General features: G+C 44.3%; 1 pseudogene; it reads right to left on the reverse strand.

Annotated features, from left to right (window-relative positions):
• Positions 1-12,967, reverse strand: part of LOC135548943 (netrin receptor DCC-like) — a 322,470-nt pseudogene that overhangs the window by 132,581 nt on the left and 176,922 nt on the right.

Raw genomic sequence — 12,967 nt, forward strand, 5'->3', positions numbered from 1 at the left:
TATTCATATTTAATACACATTAAAAAAACACCATTGAAAATCTGGTGTTTCTATGTCAAACGGTTTTGTTACATTTCAGTCTTCTGTGATGTAAATAAAGTGTAATATTGGGATACAGCCTCAAAATGTAGTATATATTTTTAAAGCCCATAACCATGTGTGTGAGGTGTACAGTGCATTGGTCGGGGTCTACACCCAGTGCATTGGTCGGGGTCTACACCCAGTGCATTGGTCCTACACCCAGTGCATTGGTCGGGGTCTACACCCAGTGCATTGGTCGGGGTCTACAGTGCATTGGTCGGGGTCTACACCCAGTGCATTGGTCGGGGTCTACACCCAGTGCATTGGTCGGGGTCTACACCCAGTGCATTGGTCGGGGTCTACACCCAGTGCATTGGTCGGGGTCTACACCCAGTGCATTGGTCGGGGTCTACACCCAGTGCATTGGTCGGGTCTACACCCAGTGCATTGGTCGGGGTCTACACCCAGTGCATTGGTCGGGGTCTACACCCAGTGCATTCGGAAAGTATTCAGACCCATTAACCTTTTCAATATTTTGTTACATTACAGCCTTATTCTAAAATGGTTTCAATAATTTATTCACTTCATCAATCAACACAGAATACCCCATAAGACATCACAATACCCCATAATGACATCACAATACCCCATAATGACATCACAATACACCATAAGACATCACAATACCCCATAATGACATCATAATAATGACATCACAATACCCCATAATGACATCACAATACACCATAAGACATCACAATACCCCATAATGACATCACAATAACCCATAATGGTAAAGGAAAAACAGGCTTAGACATCTATGCAAATGAATTAAATATAAAAACTGAAATATCACATTTACATAAGTATTCAACACCTTTACTCAGTACTTTGTTGAAGCACATTTGGCAGCGATTACAGCCTCGTGTCTTCTTTGGTATGATACTAGCTTGGCACACCTGTATTTGGGGAGGTTCGCCCATTCTTCTCTGCAGATCCTCTCAAGCTCTGACAGGTTGGATGGGGAATGTTGCTGCACAGCTATTTTCAGGTCTCTCCAGAGATGTTCGATCAAGTTTAAATCCGGGCTCTGGCTGGTCACTCAAGGACATTCAGAGACTTGTCCCGAAGCCACTTATGCATTGCCTTGGCTGTGTGCTTAGGGTCATTGTCCTGTTGGAAGGTGAACCTTTGCCCCAGTCTGAGGTCCTGAATGCTCTGGAGCAGGTTTTCATCAAGGATCTGTCTGTACTTTGCTCCGTTCATCTTTCTCTCAATCCTGATTAGTCTCCCAGTCCCTGCCGCTGAAAAATATCCCTACAGCATGATGCTTCACCGTAGGGATGGTGCCAGGTTTCCTCCAGACCAGATCTGATGGGCTGAGAGTCCTTTAGGTGCCTTTTGCCAAACTCCAAGTGGGCTGTCATGTGCCTTTTACTGAGGAGTGGCTTCTATCTGTCCACTCTACTATAAAGGCCTGATTGGTGGAGTGCTGCAGAGATGGTTGTCCTTCTGGAAGGTTCTCCCTTCTCCACAGAGGAACTCTGCAGCTCTGTCATAGTGACAATCTGGTTCTTTGTCATCTCCCTGACCAAGGCCCTTCTCCCCCGATTGCTCAGTTTGGCCGGGCTTCCAGCACTAGAAAGAGTTTGTGGTTCCAAACTTCTTCCATTAAAAATGTAAAGGTTCTTAGGGATAGGGTCAAGTTTCCTTGACTGGCGTGCCCAAAGTAAACTGCCTGGTAATCAGGCCCATAAGCCAGGATATGCATATAATTGGTAGCATTGGACAGAAAACACCTTGAAGTTTCTAAAAATTTTAAAATAATGTCTGAGACTATAACGGAAGTGATATGGCAGGCAAAAATCTGAGGAAAAACCAACCGGCAACATATATTTTTTTGAGGTCCCAGGCTCTTGTAATGGAAACCTATTGTTCCTACGTAATTCCGTGTCCCAGATTGCAATTCCTATGGCCTACACTAGATGTCAACAGTCTTTGTTCAAGGTTTCAGGCTTTTGTTTTGGAAAACAAGCAAGAATTTCGAGTTTTGGTTTGGAGAGCACCGGAACAATATCAGTCTTTCGCGAGCGAGGGAGAGGGTGCGGGCTTACTAATTTTGCTTTCCTATTGAACATTCTACTTTCTGTATGAAATATTATAGTTTAATTACATTTTAGAGTACTTGAGGATTAAATAGAAACATTGTTTGACTTGTTAGGACTAAGTTTAGCAGTAGCTTTTTGGACTCCTTTGTCTGCACGTTGAACGAGTGGATTACTGAAACAGACTTTTTGGGACATAAAGAAGGATTTTATCTAACAAAACGACCATTCATGTTGTAGCTGGGACCCTTTGGATTGCAAACAGAGGAAGATCTTCAAAAGTAAGTGATAAGTGATTTATTTAATCGCTATTTGTGATTTAATGAAGCCTGTGCTGGTTGAAAAATATGTTGAAGTGGGGCGCCATCCTCAGACAATCGCATGCTATGCTCTCGCCATAAAGCATATTGTAAATCGGACAGTGCAGTTAGAATAACAAGAATTTAAGCTTTTAAATTATATAAGAGACTTGTATGTTCATAATATTCTGATTATTTATTGGAATTGCACTCCCTCCAAATTTAAGAGATGTTGTCAGCTGGTGTCTCGCTAAACCAAATCAAATTTTATTTGTCACATACACATGGTTAGCAGATGTTAAAGTGAGTATAGCGAAATGCTTGTGGTTCTAGTTCCGACAATACAGTAATAACCAACAAGTAATCTAACTAACAATTCCAAAACTACTGTCATAAACACACAAGTGTAAGGGGATAAAGAATATGTACATAAAGATATATGAATGAGTGACGGTACAGAGCAACATAGGCAAGATACAGTAGATGGTATTGAGTACAGTATGTACATATGAGATGAGTATGTAAACAAAGTGGCATAGTTAAGTGGCATAAATATAAAGATGCAGTAGATGATATAGAGTACAGTATATACGTATACATATGAGATGAATAATGTAGGGTATGTAAACATTATATTAGGTAGCATTGTTTAAAGTGGCTAGTGATATATTTTACATCATTTCCCATCAATTCCCATTATTAAAGTGGCTGGAGTTGAGTCAGTGTGTTGGCAGCAGCCACTCAATGTTAGTGGTGGCTGTTTAACAGTCTGATGGCCTTGAGATAGAAGCTGTTTTTCAGTCTCTCGGTCCCAGCTTTGATGCACCAATTCAGTTTGTCTGTGATGTGTATGCCGAGGAACTTAAAACTTACTACCCTCTCCACTACTGTTCCATCGATGTGGATAGGGGGGTGTTCCCTCTGCTGTTTCCTGAAGTCCACAATCATCTCCTTAGTTTTGTTGACGTTGAGTGTGAGGTTATTTTCCTGACACCACACTCCGAGGGCCCTCACCTCCTCTCTGGAGGCCGTCTCGTCGTTGTTGGTAATCAAGCCTACCACTGTTGTGTTGTCCGCAAACTTGATGATTGAGTGGGAGGCGTGTGTGGCCACGCAGTCGTGGGTGAACAGGGAGTACAGGAGAGGGCTCAGAACGCACCCTTGTGGGGCCCCAGTGTTGAGATCAGAGGGGTGGAGATGTTGTTGCCTACCCTCCCCACCTGGGGTGGCCTGTCAGGAAGTCCAGTACCCAGTTGCACAGGGCGGGGTCGAGACCCAGGCTTGATGACGAGCTTGGAGGGTACTATGGTGTTAAATGCTGAGCTGTAGTCGATGAACAGCATTCTCACATAGGTATTCCTCTTGTCCAGATGGGTTAGGGCAGTGTGGTTGAGATTGCATCATCTGTGGACCTATTTGGGTGGTAAGCAAATTGGAGTGGGTCTAGGGTGTCAGGTAGGGTGGAGGTGATATGGTCCTTGACTAGTCTCTCAAAGCACTTCATGATGACGGAAGTGAGTGCTACGGGGCGGTAGTCGTTTAGCTCAGTTACCTTAGCTTTCTTGGGAACAGGAACAATGGTGGCCATCTTGAAGCATGTGGGAACAGCAGACTGGGATAGGGATTGATTGAAGATGTCCGTAAACACACCAGCCAGCTGGTCTGCGCATGCTCTGAGGGCGCGGCTGGGGATGCCGTCTGGGCCTGCAGCTTTGCGAGGGTTAACACGTTTAAATGTTTTACTCACCTCGGCTGCAGTGAAGGACAGTCCGCATGTTTTCGTTGCAGGCCGTGTCAGTGGCACTGTATTGTCCTCAAAGCGGGCAAAAAAGTTATTTAGTCTGCCTGGGAGCAAGACATCCTGGTCCGTGACGGGGCTGGTTTTCTTTTTGTAATCCGTGATTGACTGTAGACCCTGCCACATACCTCTTGTGTCTGAGCTGTTGAATTGAGATTCTACTTTGTCTCTATACTGACGCTTAGCTTGTTTGATTGCCTTGCGGAGGGAATAGCTGTACTGTTTGTATTCGGTCATGTTTCCGGTCACCTTGCCCTGATTAATAGCAGTGGTTCACGCTTTCAGTTTCATGCGAATGCTGCCATCAATCCACGGTTTCTGGTTAGGGAATGTTTTAATCGTTGCTATGGGAACGACATCTTCAACGCACGTTCTAATGAACTCGCACACCGAATCAGCGTATTCATCAATGTTGTTGTCTGACGCAATACGAAACATATACCAGTCCACGTGATGGAAGCAGTCTTGGAGTGTGGAATCAGATTGGTCGGACCAGCGTTGGACAGACCTCAGCGTGGGAGCTTCTTGTTTTAGTTTCTGTCTGTAGGCAGGGATCAACAAAATGGAGTCGTGGTCAGCTTTTCCGAAAGGAGGGCGGGGCAGGGCCTTATATGCGTTGCGGAAGTTAGAATAGCAATGATCCAAGGTTTTGCCAGCCCTGCTTGCGCAATCGACATGCTGATACAATTTAGGTAGTCTTGTTTTTAGATTAGCCTTGTTAAAATCCCCAGCTACAATTAATGCAGCCTCAGGATGTATGGATTCCAGTTTGCAAAGAGTAAAATAAAGTTAGTTCAGAGCCATCGATGTGTCTGCTTGGGGGGGAATATATACGGCTGTGATTATAATCGAAGAGAATTCCCTTGGTAGATAATGCGGTCGACATTTGATTGTGAGGAATTCTAAATCAGGTGAACAGAAGGATTTGAGTTCCTGTATGTTTTTGTGATCACACCACGTCTCGTTAGCCATAAGGCATACGCCCCCGCTCCTCTTCTTACCAGAAAGATGTTTGTTTCTGTTGGCGCGATGCGTTGAGAAACCAGCTGGCTGCACCGACTCCGATAGCGTCTCTCCAGTGAGCCATGTTTCTGTGAAGCAAAGAACGTTACAGTCTCTGATGTCCCTCTGGAATGCTACCCTTGCTCGGATTTCATCAACCTTGTTGTCAAGAGACTGGACATTGGCGAGAAGTATACTAGGGAGTGGTGCACGATGTGCCCGTCTCCGGAGTCTGACCAGAAGACCGCTTCGTTTCCCTCTTTTACGAAGTCGTTTTTTTTGGGTCGCCGGCTGGGATCCATTCCGTTGTCCTGGGTGAAAGGCAGAACACAGGATCCGCTTCGCGAAAGTCATATTCTTGGTCGTACTGATGGTGAGTTGACGCTGCTCTTATATTCAGTAGTTCTTCTCGACTGTATGTAATGAAACCTATGTAATGGGGTCCTAATGTAAGAAATAACACGTAAAAAAAACAAAAAACTGCATAGTTTCGTAGGAACGCAAAGCGGCCATCTCCGTCGGCACCGGAAGTAGTAATGAGTGATGGAGGCCACTGTGTTATTGGGGACCTTCAATGCTGCAGAAATGTTTTCCCCTTTATTTAACTCGGCAAGTCAGTTAAGAACAAATTCTTAATTTCAATGACGGCCTCGAAACAGTGGGTTAACTGCCTGTTCAGGGGCAGAATGACAGATTTGTACCTTGTCAGCTCAGGGGTTTGAACTTGCAACCTTGCAGTTACTAGTCCAACGCTCTAACCACTAGGCTTCCTCTGTGCCTCGAAACAATCCTGTCTTGGAGCTCTACGGACAATACCTTCGACCTAATGGCTTGGTCTTTGCTCTGACATGCACAGTCAATCGTGGGACCTTTATATAGACAGGTGTGTGTCTTTCCAAATCATGTCCAATCAATTGGACTCCAATCAAGTTGTAGAAACATCACAAGGATGATCATTGGAAACAGGATGTGCTGGAGCTCAATTTGGGGTCTCAAAGTGTCTGAAGAAGAACTGTGTTAGCGTTGTCGTTGTGGATTATTTTGTGTAGATGGATGAGATTTAAGAAAAAAATCTATTTTAGATTAAGGCTGTAACGTCACAAAAAAATAAAAAAAATAAAAAATAAAGTCAAGTGGTCGGAATACTTTCCGAATGCTCTGTTTGTTTCGAGGTAGATTTGTTTAAGAAGAACCTCTGCGTGACCCTGATTTAGCAGGTCAAATGGGGACATACAGTACAGTACATAACCTAGAGAATACAATAATAATCCATAGCTTCATTCCTTATTTACATTGACACAGCATCTCTAAACAGTCCAGAATCAGACTTAGATGTGATGCGAAGTAGAGTCTAGAGATTATCACACTGTTTACTACAGCTTTGAAACACACGGGAGCTTTCAGTGAAGAGTACGGTTCTGGAAATAGCCTGCCGTGACAGTCACAAGGCCTGGAGAGAAGACAGCATTTACGTTCCTCACTGTCTCTACTTCAAGTCCCCCAACAGCGCTAAATCTCCCTGAATAAGTCTACACCGTTTAGACAGAACAAAAAAGAACAGCACGCAGAGTGGGTTGTCTCCCTTCACAGCGCAGCTAGACAGCGACTAACTCAAGTGGCTCTCGTTTCTAAACCACTCACATCAAAAAAGTGACCCTTCCTGCATTAGGTTTATGATAGATAGATAGACAGTTAAAGCAAAAAGACATGTCACTATATACTATTTCAGATTGATCTTAGCTCCACCCTTTGTAACAACAGGTCCTTTACAAAACAAAAACATTTCCAATACAGAGTTATCCTGGACCCAACATATCCATATAACATAGAATACTGCTGTTTTCTAATCATTATTGTTTCTATTTTACGGTAGAGGTGTCTATGGTCTTGTGGGGGTTCTCTAGTTTGTTATGGTAGCTCCCATCCTCCAACCCTGTTAACTCTGAGCCCTGTCAATAAGGATTGTTGCACCAGAGAGCATGTATCTACAGCTTGGAAGACACAGAGAGACAGAGTGTGAGAGAGCGAGAGAGACAGCGAGACAGACGGGAGAGAGAGAGAGAGAGAGAGAGAGAGAGAGAGAGAGAGAGAGAGAGAGAGAGAGAGAGAGAGGTGGAGAGAGGTGGAGAGAGAGAGAGAGAGAGAGAGAGATGGAGAGAGAGAGGAGAGAGAGAGAGAGAGAGAGAGAGAGAGAGAGAGAGACAGAGAGACAGACGGAGAGAGACGGAGAGAGATGGGAGAGAGAGAGAGAGAGAGAGAGAGAGAGAGAGAGAGAGAGAGAGAGAGAGAGATAGATACAGGGAGAGGAACCTGTAAAAGCATGGAGAGTAATTGATTGGTATATCGACAGACCAACAGACAGACCTATCGGTCCATCTTCCATCCAGAGGTTCTCCCGTCTTTCACGGTCTAAATTGAATCTCCATGGGAACATCAGACACGAAGTACCTACTTCTTGATTTAAGGTTATTTTTTTTTAAACCACATGACGTTCAATATTGAAACCATGGCAACTGACTGGCGGTTAGTTGGTGGGACGCCGTTTTAAATGTTGTTGGCCCATTTGTCAGAGCTGGTTAGTTGTGAAGACAGGTCGTTAAAATAAGAGCAGCAGTATGTTTGAGAGATAATTACTAACAAAGTTTACTGAGTTAGAAAAAAAAAAGAATTGTGCTGTTTCTTGTCAGTTTCATTTGTATGAACTCATCTTCTTCTCTGAAGAACTTTATTCTAGCTGCTGCTGCGCGGATCTGTGTGTGTTAGCTAGACAGGAAACCAACACATCAATTAACACACGTGCTCTGATGTTTCCTCCCAGAAATGACAAACACGTGTATAAATGATAACATAATAAATAATATATTGTACGTACAGTAAGCTCTTGGTGTCGTGTGCTCCGACAGGGTGTTGATGTTCATGTCTATTCATTATGGAGCTTGAATCGAATCGTAGAAGGGTGCTTCAGCTGCATATTCATAATTATCTTTGTCTCCTTCCTTATGCAAATTGGTTGTGCTTTTTTTGTAAATCAAATTTACACAAAGCAATTAATTATTACTCTCCTGTTAAATAATGAATTATAATTAAATGCTGTTTAAAAAAAAACCATAATTAATTAGTTAATCAGAATACAAGGAATTTGGTTTGACAGAACTAAAAATAACTTGTCTTTGGAATCAATAAAATGATTTCACATTGATGACCACTATTAAAAATAATCAAACAAACAGAGTTCTTAACATGCAAAAGGAGAATTCCTTTGACATAGCTCTATGACCACCAGTATTAGAAAATCCTTTTACTCCCAGACTAGTAAATTGTGATTATTGTATTTGTGTCCTGCTGGTCCAATCAGAAGCCTCCTCTGGTCCACTACCCACTCACTCTGAGAAGGTCAACACTGACTGAAGACTTACAGTGGTGTCATCAACGGTCGACTCACAGAGTTCAGATTCGTGTCATCTTTTCATGCCAGATCATTACAGCATAAAGTATAACATGGCGTATGTCAAGACAACCGGTCTTCAACAGCTGTTTGGCTAATCTTAAACTCTGGACATATGGGCTCGTCGTAAAGAATCCTCCGTACATGTCCTGTCATAGGTCAGATAACTCTCTAAGGAGTGGTGAATGAATCGCAACTGATCCATGATGACATTCTCGTCTCAGCTAGTCTCCCAGAAGATATACACACGTCCGCGTACTGCAGGTTACCATGCATAATAACGAGTATAGATCACCCTTCCAGAGCATGTGCAGTCGTCATCTATTCAGACATACACTACTTCTCAGACAGACACAGGGTTGTTGACAGATTTACCCAGAGCCGTTGTGCACCACTGTATTGTCAGGCTCAGTTAGCCTAGCGGTTAGAACCAACCGTTCCACTGTATTGTCAGGCTCAGTTAGCCTAGCGGTTAGAACCAACCGTTCCACTGTATTGTCAGGCTCAGGTAGCCTAGCGGTTAGAACCAACCGTTCCACTGTATTGTCAGGCTCAGGTAGCCTAGCGGTTAGAACCAACCGTTCTACTGTATTGTCAGGCTCAGGTAGCCTAGCGGTTAGAACCAACCGTTCTACTGTAATGTCAGGCTCAGGTAGCCTAGCGGTTAGAACCAACCGTTCTACTGTATTGTCAGGCTCAGGTAGCCTAACGGTTAGAACCAACCGTTCTACTGTATTGTCAGGCTCAGGTAGCCTAGCGGTTAGAACCAACCGTTTTACTGTATTGTCAGGCTCAGGTAGCCTAGCGGTTAGAACCAACCGTTCCACTGTATTGTCAGGCTCAGGTAGCCTAGCGGTTAGAACCAACCGTTCTACTGTAATGTCAGGCTCAGGTAGCCTAGCGGTTAGAACCAACCGTTCTACTGTATTGTCAGGCTCAGGTAGCCTAGCGGTTAGAACCAACCGTTCTACTGTATTTTCACCTTCCAGCAGAAACGAACCTAAGCACACAGCCAAGACCACACAGGTGAGGCCCTCTCTGAACGTCCTTGAATGGGCCAGCCAGAGACCGGACTTGAACCCGATCTAACATCTCTGGAGAGACCTGAAAATAGCTGTGCAGGGACGCTCCCCATCCAACCTGACAGAGCTTGAGAGGATCTGCATTGAAAAATGGGAGAAACTCCCCAAATACAGGTGTGCCAAGCTTGTAGCTTCATACCCAAGAAGACTCAAGGCTGTAATCACTGGCAAAGGTGCTTCAACAAAGTACAGAGTAAAGGGTCTGAATACTTACGTAAATGTGACATTACAGTTTTTTTTTTTTTTTTTACAAATTAGCCAAAATAAAAAAATAAACAGTTTTTGCTTTGTCATTATGAGGTATTGTGTGCAAATTGATTACAATTTTTTAAATCCATTATAGAATAAGGCTGTAACGTATCAAAATGTGGAAAAAGTCAAAGGGTCTGAATACTTTCTGAATGTCACTGTACTTATGAAATGAACAGGTCGTGACTCGGGTGGCTGAGGTCCTTGATGATCTTTTTGGCCTTCCTGTGACATCGGGTGCTATAGGTGTCCTGGGGAGCAGGTAGTTTGCCCCCAGTGATGTTTTGGGCAGACCGCACCACCCTCTAGAGAGTCCTATGTCCTCCGAAGTCACCGTAAATGGGTGCGTGCTCAGCCCCGCCCTTTCCTATAGTCCACAATCAGATCCTTTGTCTTGCTGACCCTGAGGGAGAGGTTGTTGTCCTGGCAACACACTGCCAGGTCTCTGTCTTCCCCCCTATAGGCTGTCTCGTCGTCGTCGGTTATTAGGCCTACCACAGTTGTGTCGTCGGCAAACACAGTGATGGTGTGTCCAGTAGAGTAGGGGACTTAGCACGCACCCTTGAGGGTGTGTTGTTGCCTACCCTCACCACCTGGGGGTGGGTTGGTCAGGAAGTCCAGTATCCAGTGGTAGTAACCAGACTGGTACCATGTTCAGTATGCAGTACTACCCCTAACCAGACCATGTTCAGTCTGCAGTACTACCACTAACCAGACTGGTACCATGTTCAGTATGTAGTACTACCACTAACCAGACCATGTTCAGTATGCAGTACTACCACTAACCAGACTGGTACCATGTTCAGTCTGCAGTACTACCACTAACCAGACTGGTACCATGTTCAGTATGCAGTACTACCCCTAACCAGACCATGTTCAGTATGCAGTACTACCCCTAACCAGACTGGTACCATGTTCAGTATGCAGTACTACCACTAACCAGACTGGTACCATGTTCAGTATGCAGTACTACCACTAACCAGACTGGTACCATGTTCAGTATGCAGTACTACCCCTAACCAGACCATGTTCAGTATGCAGTACTACCCCTAACCAGACCATGTTCAGTCTGCAGTACTACCACTAACCAGACTGGTACCATGTTCAGTATACAGTACTACCACTAACCAGACCATGTTCAGTATGCAGTACTACCACTAACCAGACTGGTACCATGTTCAGTATGCAGTACTACCCCTAACCAGACTGGTACCATGTTCAGTATGCAGTACTACCACTAACCAGACCATGTTCAGTATACAGTACTACCACTAACCAGACTGGTACCATGTTCAGTATGCAGTACTACCACTAACCAGACTGGTACCATGTTCAGTATGCAGTACTACCACTAACCAGACTGGTACCATGTTCAGTATACAGTACTACCCCTAACCAGACTGGTACCATGTTCAGTATGCAGTACTACCACTAACCAGACCATGTTCAGTATACAGTACTACCCCTAACCAGACCATGTTCAGTATGCAGTACTACCACTAACCAGACTGGTACCATGTTCAGTATGCAGTACTACCCCTAACCAGACTGGTACCATGTTCAGTATACAGTACTACCACTAACCAGACCATGTTCAGTATGCAGTACTACCACTAACCAGACTGGTACCATGTTCAGTATGTAGTACTACCACTAACCAGACTGGTACCATGTTCAGTATGTAGTACTACCCCTAACCAGACTGGTACCATGTTCAGTATGCAGTACTACCCCTAACCAGACTGGTACCATGTTCAGTATGTAGTACTACCCCTAACCAGACTGGTACCATGTTCAGTATGTAGTACTACCCCTAACCAGACTGGTACCATGTTCAGTATGTAGTACTACCCCTAACCAGACTGGTACCATGTTCAGTATGCAGTACTACCCCTAACCAGACTGGTACCATGTTCAGTATGCAGTACTACCACTAACCAGACCATGTTCAGTATACAGTACTACCACTAACCAGACTGGTACCATGTTCAGTATGCAGTACTACCCCTAACCAGACTGGTACCATGTTCAGTATGCAGTACTACCCCTAACCAGACCATGTTCAGTATGTAGTACTACCCCTAACCAGACTGGTACCATGTTCAGTATACAGTACTACCCCTAACCAGACTGGTATCATGTTCAGTATGCAGTACTACCCCTAACCAGACTGGTACCATGTTCAGTATGCAGTACTACCCCTAACCAGACTGGTACCATGTTCAGTATGCAGTACTACCACTAACCAGACCATGTTCAGTATGTAGTACTACCCCTAACCAGACTGGTACCATGTTCAGTATGCAGTACTACCCCTAACCAGACTGGTACCATGTTCAGTATACAGTACTACCACTAACCAGACCATGTTCAGTATGTAGTACTACCCCTAACCAGACTGGTACCATGTTCAGTATGTAGTACTACCACTAACCAGACTGGTACCATGTTCAGTATACAGTACTACCCCTAACCAGACTGGTACCATGTTCAGTATGCAGTACTACCACTAACCAGACTGGTACCATGTTCAGTATGTAGTACTACCCCTAACCAGACTGGTACCATGTTCAGTATGTAGTACTACCCCTAACCAGACTGGTACCATGTTCAGTATGTAGTACTACCCCTAACCAGACTGGTACCATGTTCAGTATGCAGTACTACCCCTAACCAGACTGGTACCATGTTCAGTATGCAGTACTACCACTAACCAGACCATGTTCAGTATACAGTACTACCACTAACCAGACTGGTACCATGTTCAGTATGCAGTACTACCCCTAACCAGACTGGTACCATGTTCAGTATGCAGTACTACCCCTAACCAGACCATGTTCAGTATGTAGTACTACCCCTAACCAGACTGGTACCATGTTCAGTATACAGTACTACCCCTAACCAGACTGGTATCATGTTCAGTATGCAGTACTACCCCTAACCAGACTGGTACCATGTTCAGTATG

The sequence above is a fragment of the Oncorhynchus masou genome, chromosome 11, assembly GCF_036934945.1.
Source record: "Oncorhynchus masou masou isolate Uvic2021 chromosome 11, UVic_Omas_1.1, whole genome shotgun sequence".
Taxonomy (NCBI): Eukaryota; Metazoa; Chordata; class Actinopteri; order Salmoniformes; family Salmonidae; genus Oncorhynchus; species Oncorhynchus masou.